This window comes from Gorilla gorilla, chromosome 5 (assembly GCF_029281585.2).
Source record: "Gorilla gorilla gorilla isolate KB3781 chromosome 5, NHGRI_mGorGor1-v2.1_pri, whole genome shotgun sequence".
NCBI lineage: Eukaryota > Metazoa > Chordata > Mammalia > Primates > Hominidae > Gorilla > Gorilla gorilla.
This window is the reverse complement of record NC_073229.2, coordinates 146,847,283-146,872,220: the sequence shown is the minus strand read 5'-3', so window position 1 is coordinate 146,872,220 and position 24,938 is coordinate 146,847,283. Positions and strand designations below refer to the sequence as shown.

The 24,938-nt window shown below is 36.7% G+C and overlaps 1 protein-coding gene across 16 annotated transcripts in view; it reads right to left on the bottom strand.

The window, feature by feature from the left end:
- The window catches only part of PKIB (cAMP-dependent protein kinase inhibitor beta), a 253,648-nt gene that overhangs the window by 43,800 nt on the left and 184,910 nt on the right, over positions 1-24,938 (bottom strand). For 4 of the 16 annotated variants that reach the window (XM_055391253.2, XM_019029110.3, XM_019029114.3 and 1 more), the window contains exons 3-4: positions 18,115-18,161; positions 6,877-6,941 (exon numbers count right to left, since the gene is read on the bottom strand). The exons of 4 other annotated variants lie outside the window; for them this stretch is intronic. The gene's annotated coding sequence lies outside the window, so the exon portion shown is untranslated. Of the gene's footprint in view, positions 1-6,876; positions 6,942-11,776; positions 11,910-17,487; positions 17,612-18,114; positions 18,162-24,938 lie in introns of those variants that run through there. 8 more of the 16 variants (XM_063707827.1, XM_063707829.1, XM_019029115.3 and 5 more) reach the window with 6 other exon arrangements.

The window sequence follows — 24,938 nt, the reverse complement described above, 5'->3', positions numbered from 1 at the left end:
GCAGTAGACAATCCCAGAGGGCCTCAGCAGTATATCTGGAAAATAGGATGTAGAAATTTCTCACGCTAGACTCCATCCCTCAGTTCAATCAGTTGTTCAGTCCTGAGTTCTGGAACGAATATTGAGCACTGATAGCACATCACCACTTGAGGGCTGTAGGCTGACACATTAGTGCATCCTTTCTTAAGCCATATCCAAGCCTCATTAGTTACATGGTGCACAGTCACATGGTAGAAAATCATTCTTGAGGGAACAATTAAATATCACTCCTAAAATTCTAAATCATTTTCAATGTGGCTGGGATGGAAAAGCATCATTTAATTAGCAAGTGCAATAAAGCTGTGACATTTAAAGTAAATTATGACATATTTTTCTCTTTCCTTGGTACACTGAATGGTGACATATTGATCTTTATAGTTGCCATTTCCAAGTTTTAATTGTTTTTTCTTAATTGGTTAATCCAAAAAATGTCAATTAGGTAATTACCCCTCTGCTGTTTGAATCATCTTCATTTATTGAGCAAAAGAAAATTGACTTCAGAAGGAGAAATGCAACTACAATATAATACCAGGGGAAATGTTATATCATTGGAGTATAATAAAACAATATTGTATATGAGCAAAACTCAGTTTATTTTATAGGTGTAAAAGAAATGTCCTTTTTCTGAATTCTAAAAAGTAATTTACCAAATGATCAAATATAAATTAGCTAATCCAAAGTCATTTTTATTCACTTATGAATGTATTAATTCATTTGAAAAATATCTGTTGAGTGCCAATTATATGCCTGCCCAAACAGTTTTATAATTGTTTTAAAGAACTCCAATGGATGAGAAAAAACATTATAAAAACTATTAACACATATCCGTATACAATTCCAAAATGTGGTAAGTCTTAGACAAAAAAAAAATTACAAGGTTTTATGTGAATGTATCAGGACCTGACTCATTGATAGTATGAACTGAGATATAAAGGAAGAAATGTAGTTAACTGGTATTGAGGTAGGAAAAGAGTATTTCATGCAGGAGAGACGAGCACATTTTAGGAACTGAAGGAAGGTCAGTGTGGCCACAACAAAGGGAAGAAGGGAAAGATAGACACAAGATGAAGTGGGTCAGTTAGTAGGGGCCACAACATCTAGATATATTAAGAATTTACTCTATCCTAATAGTGACAGGAGGTCATTGAAGGATTTTAAGTGATAGTATGACAATCAAAACTGAATTTTAAAAAGTTTGTTTTGGCTACAGCAAACGGAATAGATTGGAAAAGAGGAAAAGTTGGTTCAAGAGATGAGTTAGGAGGCAATTGCAGTATTTCAACTGAGGGATGGTGGTAACTCAGACATGTTGGAGCTCAGAAAGCAATACCTCAAAGTGAAAACTTCAGAAGCAGCCTCAGAAGCAAAAGTTTTTCTTTGATCTTGGCCTGCCTTCCTATCTGGCAGTCCCATTCTCCCCTGAGGCTTGTCATAAAAACTAGAATCCCTTTTCCCCAAGGCAGGTCGCAGAAATCAGAATCCCTTTTTTTCCAAAGCCAGCCATGAAACCTAAAAATATGACTCTAATCTTCCCTCTCCCTTTCTGTCTAAAAACTGGCCATAAAGAAATTATCTAACTCATTCAACCATAGGTCTGAAGAACCCCTCCATTTCAGAGAGGGTCCTCCCCCAAATCCAGAAGGAAAGAATGCATGCTTAGAGCAGCCCAGAAGAATCTAGACCGACAGACCTTGCTGGGTTTCCCCAGTCAGACTATTAGCATGAGATAATATCAATTTTGTCTAATCATATTTCTATATGGCAATCCATACTTTTTTGAACCTAAGCGTAAAAATGGAAAATTGCCCCTGTATTTTGGGGTCTTCATTCTGAAGGCTCCTATGTATTCATGTTAAATAGATTTGTATGCCTTTTCTCCAATTAATCAGCCTTTGTGAACTGATTTTTCAGCAAACCTTCTATAGAAAGTAGAGTTTATGTGTTCTATTTAACAATCCATAAAGTCCCAAGTTATTTGTGTTCTACAATTGACCTATTTTTACAGAATTATATGTGTCAAAGGAAAAAAGAAAGCACAGTGCTATAATAGAAGGTACATGTGGTTTGGTTTAGAATCTGTTCTCAACTTTCGGCTCCTCTACCTATTATCTAAGGGACCTTATACAAGGCACTTAAGCTCTCGGAGCCTCAGCTTCCACCTCTTTGGAGTTCACAAAAGAATACCTCTCACAACTGAGATGATGAAGTGTGACAATGTACGTGATTTTCTCAGCATGTGGAAGGCCAGTTAATATTGAAGAGCCCCAGGACAAATCAGCTGATCTCATCACCGTGGCTTAGAAATATCACCCTCCTTTTGAAACCTGTTCCTCCTCCTGGATTTTCCTGCAAGTGAACACCACTGTACATCCACCCCAGAAACCCAGGAGGCATCTTTTTCCCTCACCCTCCATGATCAAGTCATATAAACTCTAGTCTCTAAATAGGTTTTAAATCTGTGGATGGACTGCTTTTCTCATCGTCTTTCACTACCCAAGATCACCAGCCTCTCTAGCTTAGATGGTCCTCTTCACTGAGTTTCCTGCCTCGGTTTTTGCCCTCTCATCCATTCTTGACAACAGCCCAGCAAATCTTACCATCTCAGCTCTTCAGCCATCCCCTTACATCAGGAAAAGCTCACCCAATTTCTTAACATGACCTTTCACACACTTCACAAAATACCCTCTGCTTACTTCCCAGGCTTCTCTCTTGCTGCTCCTCTGCTCCCCTCCGGTCCAGCAGTTGAAAGAAACTACCCTCCATTCAGGACTTATAACTCTCAGACATACTCCCTTTCACCTCCAAACACAGGTCACTGCACGTTTGTGCTTCCTCCTGGCTGAAGTGCTCTTCCTCCAAGGCTTCTCTTCACTTGGGCAACAACTACTCAAAACTGAAGTTTTGGCACACATAACACCTTGTTTGGGATGCACGTTTTTTTCACTTGATGGTATCCCAAGTATGTAGGATTGCCTGTAGCCCCAGAAGTCTGACTGGATCGCTGAGAGCCACACAAGTTGGGGGCAGTGGTGTGAGAAGACACAGGCCTCCCGCCACGTGTTGCAGTGTCCCTCTTCCTCCATCATGCTGACACCAGCCTTATTTATCTGCATTGCATTTGCTCTCTTTATTCAGACTTAGATACACTATTTTCATGTGGTTTCAAAATGTTGTACATTTATATTGTGGGTTATGGTTTTGCACCTAAAACAGACCAATGTCACCTCCTCTCCAAAGACTTCTTTGACTCTCCTAGTAAGTGGAAGTCATGGCTTCTGTGCTCCTGTGGCACTTGCAAACATTCCTGCAGCAATTCTCATACTTATCTCATTTCTCACGATGTTGTGAATGCTTTTGAAACTAGGACTATACTGGATTCATTTTACATCTCTGGTACCCAGGACTGCTCTTCGGACAGAGAAGCACTGAGTATTTGTTGAACTTAATTGCACTCCAGAGCTGAAAAATGTCCACATTAGGGCAAGTAAAGATGTGCCACAAAAAAAAACAAAACAAAACAAAACAGAAAGATGCAAGTATTAAAAAAAAGAAGCAAACTAAGACAATGGCTCTGCCTTCTGGAGATACAGAATTTAAGAAAAGGCCTGGCTCTGGCTAACATAAAGACCAAGAAGGCAATAGAGAAAATGGTGCAACTATAGGAACAGAAGTCCTGTCCAGGTGAGTATGAGCAATCCCTCAGTGGCCCTCCTGCCTCTTTTCATTCAGGACAGAGAACTGGAGTTGGAAAGGAAGATGCTCTCACTTTCATAGAGCTGGACAGTTAAGAGCACTTTCTATGCCTGCTCTGGAAGCCTGAAGTCAGCACTAGAAAAGCTGGTTTTGCTCATGCCTGTAATCCCAGCACTTTGGGAGGCCGAGGTGGGCAGATTACGAGGTCAGGAGATCGAGACCACCCTGGCTAACACGGAGAAACCCCGTCTCTACAAAAAATTAGCCATGCATGGTGGTGGGTGCCTGTAGTCCCAGCTACTAGGGAGGCTGAGGCAGGAGAATGGCATGAACCCAGGAGGCAGAGCTTGCAGTGAGCCGAGATCTCGCCACTGCACTCCAGCCTGGGCGACAGAGCAAGACTCCATTTCAAAAAAAAAAAAAAGAAAGAGGAAAGAAAGAAAGGAAGGAAGGAACAAAAGAAAGCTGGTTTCACAAGTAGCATAGGTTCCTAAAATGGCAGAATTAGAGTCATTCAATTGTGACAGAAATGAAACTAAGCTTGGGGCAAGAATCCAACTGTTAGTCCTGGTCTTCCCCAGGGGCCTTGGGGCAAATCTCTGAGTTTAATTCCCTCCTCTGCAAAATAAGGGGTTTGAACTAGATGATCTCCAACAGTCTTTTCTGGTTCAGGAAATCTGAAATTTATGGGCTTGACATATGGATTTACTTAAAGCAGCTACATAGCCAAGGGTGAGAAGACAGTCAATCTCAATGTATGCACTGCAGACAATCCAAACTCATCATTTTCATTCTTTACTTGATCTGCACTAGCAGAAGCACACAAGCCTGACTACAACCCCTCATCCATATATGGTAAGCAGCACAGCCAAAACCTTCAACCAAAAATTAGCGATGCAGTGAGGCTGTAAAGCAGGAATTTTCAAAGTATTATAATCAATGAGATAGTTTAAAAAAAAAAAAAAAAAAAAAAAACAAGTTCCAAGGCCTTGCTTCAGCCCTGCTGCTAAATCAGGAGCTCCAAGATAGAGCCCTAGAAATGTGTATTTTTTACAAACCTCCCCTTCGATTTTGATTTGGGGATCATTTTTTAAGGAAAATTTGTATTTCTCAAAGATTAGCTTATGAATTACTTTCATAAGAGTTATCTAAGATACTTGTTAATAGTTGGAAGTGTGGCCAAGAATCTGCATTATAGCAATTCTTCCAGTGACTTTACAAATACCAATATCATCCATAACATAGCATATATATGCGTACAAATGAAATCTTTACAAGGACAAAACCTCAAGATCTATAAAACAATGTAGTAAAGACAGGAAATCATGGGTACAGTATAGGTTAATGTCATTATTAATATTTACAAACTGAAGTGTTAGGAAGTTCAGGCAACTTACCCGGAATCACAAGATTACTAAATGTATGCAATGAAACTGAAAACTAATGCCACAAAGCTATGAAACAGCCTATATTGCTGCAAAATGTGTAATTAAACATTTAATGCACCTTTTCATTAAACAATTGCTGAGGTCTTATCTGATGAAGCAAGATAGAAATATATCTCAGTTCCTGTTGGTCAGTTTTATTAGCTACTACACAAATGTTAATGTCATATAATAATAATAGTTAACCAAGATAAAGTGACTGTTAACTACTAAGCAGCAATGTTTCAGTGATATCCTGGAATCATAAAATGATCTAGGGTAGTCATCATTTTAGTCAACATCCCTCAAACACAAATATTTATAGTTGAGAACCCCAGAATTATGCTGTCCAAGGTCTCATACAGCTATTGAAGAGCCCACTCAGCTCCAGACTTTAGTTGCATGACTTTGCTTTACTGATCTTCCTTACACTTGGGCCATGGGCTGGGTACCAATCCATGGCCTGTTAGGAACTGGGCCACACAGCGGGAGGTGAGCAACAGGTGTGCAAGCAAAGCTTCATCTGTATTTACAGCCACTCCACATCACTCACATTACCACTTGAGCTCTGCCTCCCGTCAGATCAGTGGCCGCATTAGATTCTCATAGGAGCATGAGCCCTACTGTGAACTGTGTATGTGAGGGATCTATGTTGTATGCTCCTTATGAGAATCTAATGCCTGATGATCTGTCACTGTTTCCCATCACCCCAGATAGGACCATCTAGTTGCAGGAAAACAAGCTCAGTGCTCCCATTGATTCTACATTGTGATGAATTGTATAATTATTTCATTATATATTACAATGTAATAATAATATAAATAAAGTGTGCAATAAATGTAATGTGATTGAATCATCCCCAAACCGTCCCTATCCCCTCCAACCCCAAGTCTGTGGAAAAATTGTCTTCCAAGAAACCAGTCCCTGGTGCCAAAAATGGTCGGGGACTGCTGCTTTACACCATCAACTCTGTGTTCTTAAATTCAATATGCTGATTATTTGCTTTAGTGCTATAATAAACTTCATTAGACATGATTTTTTGTTCAGGGAATAAAACATAATTTTTTTTCACTTACAGTTTCTTCTAAATTTATCTAATAAAATATTTGTTTGTGAAAATGTGTGCTTGTCTTGAAGTCTGGTAAATTAAAATAGAAAAAGTCTCCTAGATTCCTCATTCTTGAGTTGATCAGTTTTGGGTATAGGACAATAATAGGCCTTTCAGAACTATCATGAAACTGCATGGACCTTAGTATTATGAGACCTAGTTTTGATTTTTAAAAAAAATTCACCAAAAGTGGTCATAGAAAAGCCATATTAACTTTTAACAGAATACTATTTCTTCCCTTTCCTGTGGACCTCTTTTTCTCTTCCTTCTCATTGATGTGACAAACTCTCTAAAATATGTAGACACACATGTATCTTCACAAAAGGAAAAATGATAATGAAAAAGACATCATCAAAGAGAAATGTCCAAAGAACAAACCAAATATTTGTGAGCTATAGATAGATTTGGTGAAGGTTTTCTAATTGAGGCTTTGGTTTATTTATTTTGTTGTTTGAGGAGTGGTAGATTTTTGCATATGTATTACTCTCATTCAAATTTTGCATGCCACTTCAGACTAAATATCCATTTCCTGTCAAGTGTTTTATGGTAGGAACCATTTCTTTCACAAAATCAATATATAATTTCCTAAATAAAGAAGAAAAGGATACTTACAAATCTGATTAAAATATGTTGTTATTTCTGAGACAGGTTTAAAAAATTCTGATAAACTTTCTTTCCTGCAAATTAAAAAAAAGAACTATGAAGAACCAGAAAAGGTGGCAATTCAGTTAATCAAATTTTAATTACTTTTGGCTTTTTAAAATATTTAGTTAAAACTGGTAAACATCACGACTTGCCTGACTTTCTTGGGAAAAGCCAAACCTCTAATTCAAACACAAAATTTTCTATTAAAAGTCAAAAGGATCTTATTTCAAATAACAGTTATTAGTTCCCAAGATTATCAGCTACAAAATCCAGTGGATGATTGCTGCATTGATGCTGTTAAGGATCATTGCCAGGTTGAGAAATCATCATGTAAAAACAACTGATCATTACAGGAAATATTTGTAGCCACATAAAAATGATTGTAGGACAATATTTGGCATGATACCACCTTTGGAAGTTTGTAGAAACACACCAGACTTTGAGAATATAATTGTAGAGAATCTTCTGCACCCTCCATAAGTATTCTAAGGCATTGTACCAATATTCCCAGTACCCACATAAGGATCATGTCAAAGGAATCGAACCATCTTGCTCTTGGAAATCAAAGTAAACTACCTATATATTATTCCTATTCACAGAATGGGCCTTATATTTCAGGACTTAGCATCTGGCATAAGAAGGGTGAAAAATAACGGGAGTATGAACCATCGGTATGCACATTAGCCACTCATAGCAATAAGGCACTTTGCAAATTCCCTTCACCACACTCTCACTGCCTTAGTTCAACCTACCATTCACTCTTCCTGGACTGTGGCAACAACGTCCTAATGATTTTCTTGTATGCATTCTTGCTTCCTGCAAATCCACTCTTTACACAGGTGTCAGGTAGAATTATTTCAAAGTAAATATAGTCATGATCATTCTACAATTAACCCTTATTAGTCTGCCTATCACCTACAATATCAAGCCCAAATCCCTTCACGTGGTACATGGTGCCCTCCAAGAACTAGCCCCACTCCACTTTTCCTTCCTTTTCACCCATGCCCAACCTGCACCAATCCTCAAATTCCGCAGTCACACTCCACCAGTAGAATCCTGTGCTTTATTTCTGTCACACCTGTGGCTGAGTTTCTTTGCCCTCCATCTCTTCCCCATCCCCTTGCTAGTATATCTTCTTCATCTCTTCTGGGTCAACTTGGGCAACCCTTTCCAGAGCCTTCTATGCCTTCCTTAGTCTAGGCAGGTTCCTTCCTATGTGCTCTAAAGCACTCTGGTATATATCTGTCTTTGTGCTTATCACAGGCATTACACATTTCGGTTTAGTGTCTGCCTTCCTGCTGCAAACACATTTTTTTAAGCCTTTTGAGGGCATGGACTGTGACTTATTTGTCTTGTTCCCAGCAGAGTGTTTCACAGATGGTAGGAGGAGTGCAATAAATACCTGTTGAATGTCAAGGTGCATTAGGTGTTTTTCAGACTTGGAGCTGCCTGAATGCATATTTTACCACCTTGGAAGAATTTTAAAATTAAAAGCAGACATCATTTTAACCTTGTTCCCATACTCAGTTTCTCAAATGATCTTTGCTCTTCCTCTCACTCTTTGTCTGGGACTTTTTCCTTCAATGAGTCCTATATGTCCAGACCAAATAAAAGGAACTGAGAAGAGGAAGTGAGAAATAAATGAAGAAATGATGATACAGTAAGTAGCAAAAAGATAAAAATTTGTAAACTTCAAAACTTATATAATGTAATGTAAATATACACCCCTAAAAGACATGATTAAGAAAACAAAATTTTGTAGTCTTAAGATTTTCAACGATTTGGACGCAGCTCTTGGCAAAGATCTAGTAGAAACTATAAATAAGAATCTAGTTTAAAGTCTGTTAGATAAAAAAGTAAACATTGCTATTTGCATTTTAAAAATGCATGTTTAAAATATCCCTATAATTTTATAACCTTTCCATGATTAATTTTTTTTTACAGAAATCCACCTATCCTTGTCTATTGCAACACAACCAAAATAAAAAAAAATGAGTGAAATAGTTATGTTTTTCCCTCTCCACTTCTTTCCAGTTTATTTTACATACAGATATACCTATGTGGTGGACTCTGAAAACATTTCATCCATATTTTTTATTACTAATGTACATAAAAATTCAGATTTAATGAAGATATGCTTAACACAAAAATCCTAAAGGTTGAGACTGTGAGAGTCTCTACTCATCCTTTAAAATATCACTTATCAAATATTTTACTAATGAAAGTGCAGTAATTCTTGGGAAGATTTCAAGAACAGTAGCATGCCCCTAACAAATACAAAAATAATTTTTGTGTGTACATATCTCCTATATATGAATATTTATACTATAAATTATAAGTATTACTATCCTAATAGTCTAATATAACTTATTTGCTATATTATTATATATGTTAAATACATTAACAGACATTAAAAATAAAATATAAATAGATATAATTAGATGTTTTAATATTTTTTCATGATCCTCAGTGTACGATGCAGAATTTGCATGACGTTTCTACCACACGAGGTCTGATTCTTTCTCCGTTCTCTCTCCTGAAACTACAACTAAATCAAGAGAAAACTTGGTGATATACATGGAAGCTAAGACATACCAACAGCCAAAAAGCCAGTGGACTCATCAAGGTGTACTGATACCCTTTACAAAGGGAGCAGATCAAAGTATGGGTGAATCAGCAGAAATTTATCACAGTAGAAACACATGCACATTCAGAATTAGCAGAGATCTTGAATGTCATTTAGTTTAATCATTTTCAAACTATTGTTTTTTGATGAGGAATATTTTCTTTTTAAATGAACCCCTCAGCAGAAGGCCTACATTCAAGATGGATGCAAGCAGAACTGCTCTGGGTACTTCGGGCTTCAAGGTCTGATGCTCTACTCACTCCCTTCCCTGCTCTTCTCCTCCTTCTCAGGGAAAACTACATGTCTACACTGACACTTTAGAGATGAGGCTACCAGGCTGGAGATGGAACAAGAGCAGCCTTTTCAAGAAACATATAATAACATAGCTAAAAATATTAATCTTGGTGCTTGTCCATCCTCCTTTTTGATGGACAATCAGTACTTGCTTGCAGGAACTGATTTCTCTGCATGTCCCAAGCAGACCTCAGTTGTAAATATAAATACTTAAACCATTAACTAACAGGAATTAAGGTAATTTTTGGTACTAGGGTTTCGTAAAACAATAAATACTTATTTTTTCTTCCAAATATATATTTTCTAACTTGAGTTTTAATTACTCAAGCAGCCAGCCATGTTAACATGCAAATAACATGCATAAAGGAGAAGAATCTATCAGGTCTGAAGCACAAAATTTCAGGGGGTGCCCAAAAGCTCAGAAATCAAGATAAATAACATGTAAGTGCCATACACTGTAAAAATAGAAATTTATGCAAAGATCTATGACGAACAAAATATCAAAGTTTTAAATACAGATTTAACCCTGAACTTGTATAAGTCAGCCTCATGTATCTCACCTGGTTCAGTGACTTCTCTGAAAAATGAATTGTAAACATAAAAATCATGTCAGGTTAGTTACATTATGCAAATTTCTGCCTCAAAACACCAAGGACTGTAGAAGGAGAAGGAAATGTAGTTTGGAGGACAAAGTCCAGTCAAAGGCATGTTCCGGTAAAGGCTTTTACACTTCAGTCTGTAAGACTGGGGATCAGGTGAGGTTGCTTGGGAACAAATAAGCAACTAGACAACTGTAACACATGAGATAAGACCTAACCTATACTTTCATTTGAACTATTTTACAATGTCAGTGAGCTACTAAATCTAGTTATAGCACTTCAGTAAGTATTTTTTTGTTGTTTTTTTGAGACAGAGTCTTTCTCTGTCACCAGGCTGGAGTGCAGTGGCGCAATTTTGGCTCACTGCAACCTCCGCCTCCTGGGTTCAAGCCATTCTCCTGCCTCAGCCTCCCGAGTAGCTGGGATTACAGGTGCCTACCACCACACCCAGCTAATTTTTGTATTTTTAGTAGAGACAGGGTTTCACCATGTTGGCCAGAATGGTCTTAATCTCCTGACCTCGTGATCTGCCCACCTCGGCCTCCCAAAGTGCTGGGATTACAGGCATGAGCCACCGTGCCTGGCCCCTTCAATAAGTATTCTTTTAAATTTCTGTGTTGTTTTTAAAAGCAAAGCATAGTTCTAAAATACATAAAAACCTGAAAGTTAAAATGTATCCAGTGAACATCATCTGACTATGTGAAGCAAATTAACCACTTCAACTGTAAGACCTAGTTTTAAAAGTCTACTCTTAAGAGGATGCATTTAACCTCTCAAGCATTACAATGGTGAACACAATCATCACAGAGATGAATCATGGTGATATTGAAAATGATGTGCATTCAGGAGGATGTTTTCTGTCCACCAACCCAAATTAACTAGCTTAGGAGAATGAATGACTCTGCCTGACACATAGTAAGTACTCAACAGACATATACTAAATGAATAAATTAATGAAATAATAAAAGTTGAAAGATGGCTGGCAACAGGTATACTAGGACCAGATTATAAAGAATAATGAAACAGAGACTTCATGCTGTGGGCCACTGAGCAAAGGTCTGATGAGGTTTAACAACAATAACAACAACAACAACAACAACAACAACATGTGATTCCTTATAAGAAAGAATGGGTGATGGGTGGATTGGTTGTGAGCAAATAGCAAATCCAGCAAAAGTTTTAGAAATAGCCTTGGCAATGGGCAATAAGGACCCACCAAAGGGTGCGGACTATAAAACTGGAGGAAGACGAGTGTAGGGAATACTGCTGGCTGGCTGCTATTTGCTCTTCTCCCCCTTTCCATAGAAATAGAAAGTTTAGCTGGGTACACAGCCACAGATAGTATTACCAAGCCTTCCGTGCTGCTAGGTCATGCAACTGGATTTCTTCATTAACTATGGCTAGGTGCAGAAGTGATATACTCCACTTCCAGGTTACATACTGAAAGAGAAGGGAATGTGGTCTCTCATTCCTCTTTTGCCCTTTCTGAAAACTGGACTGCATCTGTTGTTGTGAGTCATGCTTTATGAGGTGGACAAACACAATACCTTGGAGATGACAAAGCAACTAGATAGAAGGGGCCTGCATCCCTAACCTGGTTAAGCCACTATATCAGCCCTATAGCACCTGCCTGGATTGCACATAAGATAGAACTAAACTTACATTGTGTTTCATCCACTGTCATTTTTGGATTTTGCAATAACTGCCAAACTGATGTCAGAAACTAATATATATGGACATAAAAAGAATTTACAAAATGGAAAAATCCATGGAATGTGGTGATAGACTACACCGAATGAGGGAGAATGATGAACTCAAACAATTCCAAGGTTTTATGCCCAGGGAACTAGGACAATAGTGGAACCACCAACAAAATAACAGGTGAGAGGGAGATGGGTGGAGTTCAGATGGTGGAAAATAGCCAAGGCGGGAGCTGAAAGTATGGGCCTGGAACTCAGACAAAAGGAAAAATTTGAAAATAGAAATGTCAGCAATTTTGTATAGTATATACAGATGAAAATGTGAAAATTAATAGAATCTAAGACTAAGATCAGAGAATGCCAAAAGCTGAATGACGGGGTATTCTTACAGAAGGCAGAAGAGAGCAGCAGTAATCAGCAAAGGTTAAAATAAAAAAGAATGTTATTATCCTACATAGGAAAGGGTTAATGATTAAAATCATGGAATAACAGAATTAACCTTGATTCAAGCTGACAAATAAATCTAAAGGGAATCTAATGTGGGCTAAATGTCTTAAATCCATTTAAAGCTCCCAAGAAAAACTAAAGCAATCATTTCTTGAAATAGAAAGGCATTAATTACAGTTCTGAACAAGCCAGATCTCAATAATTTCTTTAGTTTAAATTTCCAGAATTCCAAGAGAAAAAAAAAACACCCAACAGATACCTATGTCATTCTGTCCTTTTTAAATTCTCACAATAGAGGAAGAAAAGAGATGACAAGAATGAAGGGAAAATGAAGCATAAGTGCCTTGCTACTCACACATTCTTTCTAGGAGGCTGATTGTTTTTGTTTTGTTTTGTTTTTTAATTAGGGATGGGGTCTCAATATATTTTCCAGGCTGGTCTCAAACTCTTGGCTTTAAGCAATCCTCCCACCTTGGTCTCCTAAAGTTTTGGGATAACAGGAGTGAGTCAACGCACCCAGCCAGGGGCTGATGTCTGTAAGTAGAAATGGCAAATTGAAACAAATCCTCCTCCTCAATTTTTATTGTTTCATTGGAAGATATAGTGATTTAAATTTCACATTAAGCTTTGAAGTTAATAAAGTTGGCAACATAGAAGCCAACTGTTACATATAAAAAGAAAAAGTTTGGGAATCTGTATCGCTTGTGAGATGTGCTAATATTCCTGGAAGGTCATCAGCATTTCAGAACATTCAGGCAACATCATACTAGGCCCTCCAACAGTTCTTCTTCCCCAGCTGGCCTGGTTGATCCAACCAGGAGGACAATTTTTAGGGAGAAGTCAGACCAAAGATTTCTGTTTTGTATTCCATTGTCCACTTCATATTGACAAAACACACCATTTTAGCTTTTTCTTTGAAGATTGCTTTCTCTCTTGTTTTAGTCTGCAGAATGTGTAGTATAGCTGCTTCAGGGACATCAGGAAAGACTCCATTTTTCTTTACCAGAACATTTTCATAAAAGTCGATCATACTAATTCACTTTGTATGAGAAATTGATATCCCTCTGTCTTCCTTTGAAGAGAAATCGGTTAGGAATCTCCTTTTTCTCTTCACATAATGACTGCATTATCCACGGTCTTTCCAATTGTTTGGAAGACAGTTTTCACCGTTGTTTTTAGTGTTATCCTTGAATCCTATATACAGTATTCTTTTAAATTCTTAATACTGGCACACATTTCGGGATTCTAAACCCTGTCATTTTTTTACTTAATGACCGGACAATACTTTTCACTTCTCCAAGTAGATCAGAGTGTGTAAACCTGCTCTAAAATGACCTTTCCTTTACATATGGTTGCAGAATACCTGAACAAAGATTGCTGTACACCAAGAAATTAGCTTGAGGGGAAAGAAACCTTTTCTTATTTTGAGTTGGAGTAAGAGAAGAGTGTGTATATGTTAAGTGGGAGCAGGGTAGAGGGTGGGGGTTGCATTTCATCACACAGCATTCAACACACAAAATTGCCATTGCTTCACTCCTGTCTGTCTGTATATCTTTTCAGGTGTGGCCTGTGTGGTTCTAGAATTCCTGGCATTTAAATATAACCTGAAAGCCACTCAGATCAATTTGGAAAGAGCTTCTCTTTACTTTTTTACCATGTGCCACATAAAAACCACAGCACCGAAACAGCAGATTCACATTTTTTTTTGTAAACTATTCAGTGCTTCTTAATGTTTGCTTGCAAAGCCTCAATAAAAGAAGTAACTTTTAATTTTTTTCTGTAACTATTAAACTTCTTAGCTTATATTACTTTCTTACCTATATTATAATCCTCAAACACCAACAAAAAAGTTCATAAGCTTTACGTTATCTTTCATCTCATTTACAATTTTTATTTTTATTTTTATTTTTTTTGAGACAGAGTCTTGCTTTGTCCCCCAGGCTGGAGTGCAGTGGCGTCATCTCGGCTCACTGCAAGCTCTGCCTCCCGGGTTCACGCCATCCTCCTGCCTCAGCCTCCCGAGTAGCTGGGACTACAGGCGCCGGCCACCACGCCCGGCTAATTTTTTGTATTTTTGGTAGAGATGGGGTTTCACCGTGTTAGCCAGGATGGTCTCGATCTCCTCGGCCTCCCAAAGTGCTGGGATTACAGGCGTGAGCCACGGCGCCTGGCCGACTTACAACATTTTAATAGGTATATCTGAGGTTAAAGAGGAAATCATTAGGCATCACAGTTAATTTTGATGTTAATTACAAAATAAATTGAAAAAAGTTAAGTCTAACCCCAGTATTGTTACATACATAGACGCATTATTTCCATCTGGCATCTATAAACATTTGTGCTCACAGAAGAAGGCCAATGAAAACTATGTTAAATATAAAAAGGAACATACTAACTCACTGGGAGGAAAGGGAGCAAACAATCGTGGAGTGCCCATGACTTTCTAGATGCATTAAACATTCTCTCACTGAATCCTTTCAAAAGCCATCAAAAAAAAATATATTAGTACCATTGGATGCCTAAGGAAGCTTGAGGTTATAATCGAACCAGTGCCAAGCAAGGTCAAGTCATGAATCCAGGTCTGCCTGCCATACTGACTTAATACTAGTAGTAGTGGTTGACTAAGTCGATTCACAGGAGCAACAAAAAGAAATATACTTTTCAGACTTTGTCTGAAAGTAAAGTTGATGAATTCTACTTTAGAGGTCACTTTTGATATATCCCATATTTTTTCAAAATGGTTTCTATAAGATACCCTCTTAGCATTATAGATTAATACCAGATGTTCACTCCCTACCTTGATAAGATCAGTAACCTGCTCAAAGGAGTCTGGTCTGTTTCAAAAAGCACACAGAAATGCGCCCATGAGGGCAGCTCAAGACTACTAAGAGATGTGTTCTCATATTGCGTATCCACCAGAAAGTTACTTGATAGACTCCTAGAAGTGGAAGAGAAGTACCAAAAAAAACAAAAAACAAAAACAAAGACAAAAACAAAAAACACAACTAGCACATATCCCCAGTTTTAAAAAATGTTTTTGAAGTAGATATTATATTTTTGTGCCCTTTTGAATCAGTCAAGATACTGCTATTAAACGGACATGATTTTGGTTAGCTAAATGACCCCTTACAAAGCAATAAGCCCTTTGAACTTCAGTTTTTTCTTCTGCATAGGTAACCTGTTGGAAATTTAAGGGCTTTTGCAAGGTTAACCTGTTTGAATCTGGCTGAGAGGCAGTGTCGATGGTGAGTGCACTGGGCAAAGGAAGTCAGATGGTCATAAAGGTTTGGTCATGGAAGGCTAAGGCTGGAAAATACTAACATTAAAGACAGTATAATGCTATGCACACGAGCTTTGGAGACAGACTGGCTCTAGAACATAATAGCTATATGACTTGGGAAAACTCGGCTCACATTTCCTTATTTGTACTGTGGAAATAAAACTTCCACCTCACAGGATGTTGTGAAGATTAAATGAGACAATGTCTGAAAAGTACTTAGTGTAATTCCTAACACATAGTAAGTGCTTAATAAACAGAAGTTGCTATTATGACTATTCTTTGTACCGAAGGAAAAACTGTGCTTTAGAAGGTTAAATGACTAGCACAAGGTCACAGGCCATTCCTTTACTGAGGTGTCAGGTTAGGGGGTGGAGGATAAACTCAGCTTCATCAAAAAACAAATTACCTCTAAATAACCAATTATATGCATAGGACCAGAAAATATCTATGAAAATTTCAAATGCATTTTCAGTTTTTTTCATTAAAAACTGACTTTACAACCAACTTTCTTTTTTCCTTTCCCTGACATCTGTTTCCTTTCAAAACTAACACTGTGTGAATTCCTGTGTGATTTTGATCTCATTATTTTTTGAACTGAAGGTCTCTCTCCCGAGTCTACTTTGTCCTAACATTGTCATTGCTATTTCATTCTTCTATATCCTAGAAAAAGCACACACAGCAGAGAAATGCATTAGAAGGATCTTATTCAGAAGAATATTTCTTTGCTAACTATTTAACATGCTGCAGATTTAGATGCTTTTATCTAAATAAGATGCAGATTGTTAGTTTTGAATTTTAGACTAAGAAAATAATTTGAAATAAAATTTTCCAATAAATCCATTTTAAAGGTCCCTTTGAAGAGTGACTCTTAAGCATTATCTGCAAGAACAATCTCTCAAAATAAACTGGCCAAATTCAGGTTTCGTATTTTGCTCAACAATAGACAAAGGTTGAAATGTTCACTTCTGGTTTTCCTACTTATCTTTACTAAGCAATGCAGCCTAACCTTATTTCTTTTGTCATTGCTGTCATTTTGAAACTTTTTTTAACCCAGGTATATGAGTCAACAAGAACAAAAACAAGCTTAATTTTACTGATTCATGATATTTCTAGAACTGGAGAAGCATTTATATAAGTTCACTGTATTAGGCTGTACAGACTGTATACTTCATGGCTGCCATTCACTCTAGTCCAAGGAAGACTAATAGCTAAATGTAAACACTGTTGATGTCACTAAAGTCCAAATTTGAATTTAAAAATGTATTAATATTCTTTTTACAAAGGTTTATTTTTCCCTAAAGGGGTGTTTACTAGGCATTCTAAATTCTAAACATTACAATTATATATTATATATTTGCCTTTAGAAGATGAATTATTTAGATATGCTTCATTTTAAGGCATTAAATTAAATTAAAGTTAAAGGCAAGAAGGCTATAAACAAAACAAAAATAAACAACAACAAAAAAACTTGACAAAAATATATTTAATGTCAGACCAGGAACAGTGGCTCATATCCGTAATCCCAGCACTTGGGAGGCCGAGGTAGGAGGATTGCTTGAGCCCATCCTGCAACATAGTGAGACTTTACCTCTACAAAAAATAGAAAAATTAGCTGGACATGGTGGCACACACCTGTAGTCCCAGCTACTTGGGAGGATGAAGCGGAAGCATTGCCTGAGCCCAGGAGTTTGAGGTTACAGTGAGCTATGATCACGCATCACTTCTCTCCAGCCTGGTGATAGAGAAAAACCCGTCTCTAAAATAAATAAATAAGTAAATTTAATATTTACATTAAGTGTCAAAATTATCTCCTTCCTTTAATCTGAGAATGACTACAAGTCTCATGTTTAGGCCAATGACATTCATAACTAGCTGAATTTATACTTCTTATAACAGTACATTGTCCATGTCAGGATTTGTCTGGCTTAGAGAAAAATGGCAGCTGCAGTGCTGAGTCACTAAAACCAATTCTCAATGAAGCAGCTGCTGCTGAAAGCTGGGCTTCAAACATCAATCAATCTCTGACTGTTGCAGCTAATCTGTGGATTTTGTCAGTTGTTGGTACTTTCACCACATTGCAGTATTACTGTTGTCATATCATACTGCACTAGTTGACATAACATCATCTTGTAGAGACCTTCAATATGAGAATATCCACATCCTCATGAATATGTAAATAAATTTTTTGAAGGAAGTGGTACAAAGAACATATGTTCTAAATGCTAAAATACTAATTTTCAGTAGAATGATTCCACCCACCTCCATATTTCTCTGAGGCATTGGTCTGAAACAATCACACTTCAGCCCTAAAAAAATACAGATATGGTGTTATGGGTTGCATCGTTTCCTCCGAAAATATATTAAAGTCCTAACCCCCAATACATGTGAATATGATGTTATTTGGAAATAAGGTCTTGGCAAATGTAACCAAGTTAAGATGAGGTCACACTGGAGTAGGGCAGTCCCTTGATCCAATATGACTGGTGTCCTTATAAAAGGAGGGAAGACAATGTAAAGACAGACACACAGAGAATGTCCTGTGAAGAAATAGGAGGGACACATCTACCAGCTGAGGGATACCTGGAGCTACCAGAACTGAAAGAGGCAAGAAGGATCCTCCCCTCTAGGCATCAGAGGGAGCATGGCCCTGGCAACACTTTGAGTTTAGGCTTCTGGCCTCCAGAACTATGAGCAAATAAATTTCCTTTGTTTTAAGCCACCCAGTTTGTGGTACTTTCTTGTGGCAGCCATTTTGGGACATCCACGTGGGGATGATGGTAGACTCTTAGCGGCTCCTGGAGGGCACAGGTATAAACTATGTTAATCCAGGAAACATAGTAATTTAACAGGCTCTTCTTTCAGGTTACATTTTCTCAGATTCATCTTTTTTAAATTAGAGCATCCCTAAATGTGTAGCCAATTCCTAAGATAAGCAAAACCAGGATCAGACTAATAGATCTTAGATTAAATAATACATTAAAATGGTTTGAAATGAGCCAGGTATTCTAGAATAGCTTGTGTTTCTAGTGCTTTTAGGTGTCATCTCATGATCTGTGGGTATTAACAGATATCAAGCTATCACCACAATTACCCATGTCCAGAAGTTTCAACACACTGAAAACAACAGAGATGTAACAGAATCACCAGAGTCCAATTTCCATGAAGTTTTTCAAAGCAAGGAAATGAAGAAGAAATAATACAATCAGGATAAGGGAAACAACAGAAATAGACCTAAGGAATTGAGGCACTAAACTAAACCTACATAATTTATTGCTCAAGCTTCTCTCTTGGAAGGCAGACAAACAGCAGCTAGAATCAGACACCCCTGAGTCTTGCTAGCTCCGCTACTGACTAGCTCTGTGTCTTTGGACAAGTTATATACCCTCTCTAAACTTCAGTTTACTCATTAGTAAAGTGACAGTAATAATTTTACCAACCTCATAAGGAAAGCTTTCAGTAGTTGTTAGAAATGTTATTACTAAATTCAATGTTAGCTTAAGTTGCAACCTCACTCATGGAAAAGATATTACTCCATGCCTCAGCTTTATGTTTTTTAAATCACAAAGAGGCCGAGCAGGGTGGCTGATGCCTGTAATCCCAGCACTTTGGGAGGCCAAAGCAAGTGGATTGCCTGATGTCAGGAGTTCGAGACCAGCCTGTCCAACATGGGGAAACCCTGTCTCTACTAAAAATACAAAAAAAAATAGCTGGGCACGGTGGTGCATGCCTATAATCTCAGCTACTCGGGAGGCTGAGACAGAAGAATTGCTTGAACCCGGGAGGCGGAGGTTGCAGTGAGCTGAGATTGTGCCATTGCACTCCAGCCTGGACAACAAGAATGAAACTCCAAAAAAAAAAAAAAAAAAAAAAAAGACAAGGAAAGAAGAGAGAAGGAAGGAAAGAAAGAAGGAGAGAGAGAGAGAGACCTTGGTTTAGGCAATCATTTCTTAGATATGACACCAAAGCACAAGTGACAAAAAAAATTGATAAATTGAACTTCATCAAAATAAAAAGCCTTTGTGCACCAAATGACAGCATCAAAAGTGAAAGACTACCTAAAGAATTGGAAAAAAACACTTGCCAATCATATGTCTGATAAGAGACTTGTAAGTTAAGTATATATAGAACTACAACTAAATAATAAAAAGATAAATAACCCAATTTAGAATATGGGCAGTGAACATGAATAGACATTTCTACAAAGAAGGTATGTAAATGGCCAATAAGCACATTAAATGATACAAAGCATCATTATGCCCTATTAGGGAACTGCAAGTTAAAACCATGTTGAAATACCACTTTACACTCATTATGATGACTATAATAAAAAAAGACAATGACAAGTGTTGAGAAGGATATAAAGAAATGGAAGGCTTCATCATTGCTGGCTGAAATGTAAAATGGTGCAGTCTCTTCGGAAAATAGCTTAGCATTTCCTCAAACTGTTAAACATAGGGTTACCATATGATCCAGCCATTCCACTCCTAGATATATAACCAAAAGTAATGAAAGCATATGTCCACAGAGAACTTCTACAGGAATATTCACAGCAATGTTATTCATAATAGCCAAAAAGTGGAAAAAACACAAATGTCCATCATCACTGATAAATGTGTAAATAAAATGTAGTATATTCTTACAATGTAATATTACTTGGCAATAAAAAGGAATGAAGGATTGATACATGCCACAACATTGATGATCCTGGAAAACATTATGCTAAATGAGAGGAACCACATGTTGTATGATTCAATTTATATAAAATGGCCAAAATACGCAAATTTACAAAACAAGAAAAATCTGTGGTGGCCTAAGGTTGGAGAGGGAGTACCTAGGCTTTGGGGGAAATAGGGAGTCACAACTAATGTTTATAGGGTTTCTCTTTGGGGTGATGAAAATGACCTAAAATGGATTGTGGTGACATGACAGTGTGTGAATATACTAGAAACTATTTAAATGGGTGGCTTTTAAGGTAGCAAATTATGTCAATAAAGTTTTTTTTAAGTTAAATAAATTGACTCAGAGGATGTCAGTGCTGGGTGTGAATCTCTGAGGGAGGATTACGGTGTGCGATATGCCAATCATCTTTATCCATACAATTTATTCTTGTAGCATTTTGATGAACACATTGATTACAGATCCCAAATTGAGGTTATTTTATTTTTTCAAATGTAGAACTAGGATGCCAGCTTGTTATATTTAACAAACCGTGTATATTTTCTACCTGTTGATTATTCTTCTAAAAGACTAAAAAAGTCTAAGTATAAATATTTAATCTATAAATGTAAGTGTCTTATACATAGAAGGTTTATTAAATGAGTGGGTCTTGAGATGAATGGTAATATTTATTGCAGAAATATATCAGTCAGTGGGTTTTCTCTCTCATTTACAATCCTGTTGCAAGTATGTTATCTTGAAGAAATCACACATTTCCATATGGGAACATTTTCCTTTGGTTGCTTAATAATAAACATGATCATTTTAGCTTAATCCTTTAGGCTACAGAATTGCAAAGGTTGGGGGAACTGCCTCCTTGTATTCTAATCAAAAATTTGTACTTAATGAAACAGAAACTTTTTAGTGTAAGTAGCCATGTGCTTATTTAATTCCAAGATATCCACGCCCTGTAAACTTTCCAGTGATTACAATTGTAAACATATACTAAGCCCTCTCAGCCCTGAGATCCAAGCATGGAGAACATGACTGTATCTGTGGTTTAGTCTGTAAGAGAACAACATATCCCAAGGCTACAGCATGATCAATTTGGAAGGGACCTTAGAGGAGAATATGTTTAACTCTTTCATCTCAGTCCTCTAGTTCCATAGCTGAAATCCTACATGCCTTGGTCTCTGAGTTGCTGAGATGAAGAGTGAAAGTGTAATTAGGTCTCTGGAGATTCAACCTAGTGTTTCTTCCAACATATCATCTTGTCTTTCAAAGCAAAGGGCAACATGGGCTTCTTTACTCTTGACCATATTGTCCACAATAGTGGAAGTGCATATGACTATGAGAAACCCACCTTAATTGGTGGGGGCTTTTCTCATGTATGTCAGAATCCACCAGGCTCTGCTGTGTTCAGAAAACACCTGCAAATGATTCAGTGCTTAGCCTTCTCATTTATCCAGAAATTTGTTTGACATTTCCAACTCATTTGTAAAGGAAAACTAAAGTAGGTAATTAATTTTCATGCTCTTTCGGAATATTTTAATATCATGCTGCACTGGATAAATGTTTCCATTTTTATTTTTATTTAATGCAGCTCTTTCTATTGTGCACTGTCATTCTCTGTGTCTTTTCACATAAAAGTTCCTTGTTTTTTTTCCATATTTTTCTTTTAATTGTGTTCTCTAAATATAGCATGAGCAGGAACCTCTCAGCTAATAGATTTTCAATTACTTCACTTCTGCATTTACAGATTCTCCTCTCACTACTTCATTAAATCAATGCTAGTGATACACATAGGCAACTTTACCAAAAAATAGTCAAGACTGAGAGTTATTAAATTATAGTTTCAACCTGCACTTGTACCCCTGAAATTAAAATAATAGTTAAAAATAAAAATAAATACTAGTTAAGAAGATGTCTTTTCTTTCAAACAGTGGAACTCTCACCATGTTGCACTCTTGCCGTTTCACTGTTTGAAAGGAAAATCATATTCCTTTCACTAAGTTAAGTTTACTCAGTACTTTTGTGGGGAAAACAATCAAGTACCTATAACTAGATCATATAAGAACCAAATGGTCTTACAAAATGATTTCATATTCAGTTTGATTTATCCATAGATCGATTATGCACAATGTCTTTAAAAGCACAATTAAATTTTGCATAATCTCTGAGGGAAACAGCAGAGTAAGGAATGAATCTTTCAGATGTCAACAATTTTGAAAATATCTTTCTAAAGAGTATCCACATGTACGTAGAACTCTATATGTAGACATTTAAAAATACATTCAAGTTTATTTTATATGTATATAAAGCCTCATTAACTTGCTAAGTCAATTACAGACTAAATAAAATTCTAATGAGAGCTAGAGATCTTTAAACTTTGTCAGGAAATAAATTATTTTAAAGTGTTTAGAAGCATTCATTTCCATGTAAATAATATGCAAATAGAAATGTCTATTCATTTTAAAAGTTCATATGACTTCTATTTGGTAAAGTGTAGTTTTCATTCCTTATGAAAAGTTGCTTTGATTAATAATATTATATAATTCAAGCTTACTGTTTAATATTATTTTAAAAATGGGTGTTCCATTAGGCTATGATTCTTTTTTGTTCAACCCTATATTCCCAGTATCTAGAGGAGTGCCTGGCAGATGGTAAGTAGGTACTCAATAAAAAATTTGTCAAATGAATGCTTAACAAATGAATAAATGCTACTGTTAACATAAACATTTAACATTACCAAGATCCCTTATCTTCAGTGATTCCTGGTTCAGATTTAAGGTAAGAGGATGTTGCAGCCAGTAGTGGTCCTGAGATAGGTCTGCTTTTGCCAACAAACAAGGCTTTCCCCTGGCCTTAATTCAGAAAGACCTCTGCCCAGAGAGGGTCCCCACTAATAAGGAAAAATCAAGCTTGAACTCCAAGTTTATGTTACACTTCCATAGTGATCTGTGCATCATATCATTATGAAAACAACAAATTCAAGCTTGAGAATAGAAAAAATAAGAGTATAAATGAATGAAGGCAATTAGTGAAAGTGAAATATCAAGGAATTGGATTTATTAACATCTCAAGGGACAGTATTTAAATTATAATCTTAAAGCACTCAGCAAACTAAGCCAATACATTTCCTACTCTGTGGTAGAGTAAGATGTAGCCAAAAATTGTATCATTACTTTTATGAATTTGTAAATCAAATCTGATTCATCACTTAGTAAAAATCATTTAATTATTGTAATTATACAGTAACTAATTTAGTGGTCATGTGTGCCTGATGTTGTCAAGGAATAATATACATGACTTGGCCCAAACTAGTTCTGCAAATATAAGTTATGTCTAATATTTTCCATTAATTATTCCAGAACCAGCACAAAACCAATCTATTACAAAAATATTTTAGACTCCCAGATTAAAAGTACATAATATTTTAAATTATTTTTAATTAATAAGCTAAGGTTTCAGGAAGCTTTTTCTTTGAATTTGCATAAAAGATTAGTAAATTTAATTTTAGTGTATATCTTAATCAACATGATATAAAGAGCTTAATCCAGTGATTCAGGACAATAGCAGAAAATTAGAATTTGTGAGTTTATCTTTAAGGCTAGCGTACACACCACACATATCTGATATATGACAAAACCCTTATCTTTAGTTATGTCCCTTAATGGCTCAAGAAAGAGCTGCATGATTCCTGTATCTGTGAAGCTGGACTGAAAGAATTTTTATTGGTTTTATGAGTATATTGAGATGTGGCTGAAAGCCAGTGTTTAAATTGGATTGCTTCCATATCTTTCAAAGATTAGAAACATACAGCTGAAAAAAGAGCAACAAATATCAACAGAGTTTTCTGGAAATATCAATGTAAGAAAGATTCCAAGCAATTCCTGCTAAACCATGATGAAAAAGGAAGTAGCATTGCAGATATGCCCAAAACTAGAGACAATCCCAATACTTCTGCAATCATTCACTCATAAATTCCCCTCAGTATGAAATTCTACATACTTCACTAAAAATGAAAGCCAAGTTAGCTCCAAAATATCATCTACATCTATCATTGACACCAACAAAAAACAATTAATTACACTAACATAATTGTGATATTATGTTGGGATAAATAGCTGCATTTTGGGGGTAGGTGATCACTAACATCTATTGCAAGCCAACGGAATAACCACTTTGAAAAAATGTGCACATTTCCAAGCATTTTGGTGATGTTCATGTGTGCCCCTAATGAATATGTAGCCATGAGTAGCAATTTTAGACTCAAGTCCTATTGGATAAAGGGAAACACCAACAGCAACCGGTTGAAAGCTTTGGTCATCATTCATTCGTTTAACAAATGTTTATTGAACAACTGGAAGATAGTTGGTGTAAAAAAGCCTTAAAGACAAAATAAGAAGTAGCTACGTGAGATGATA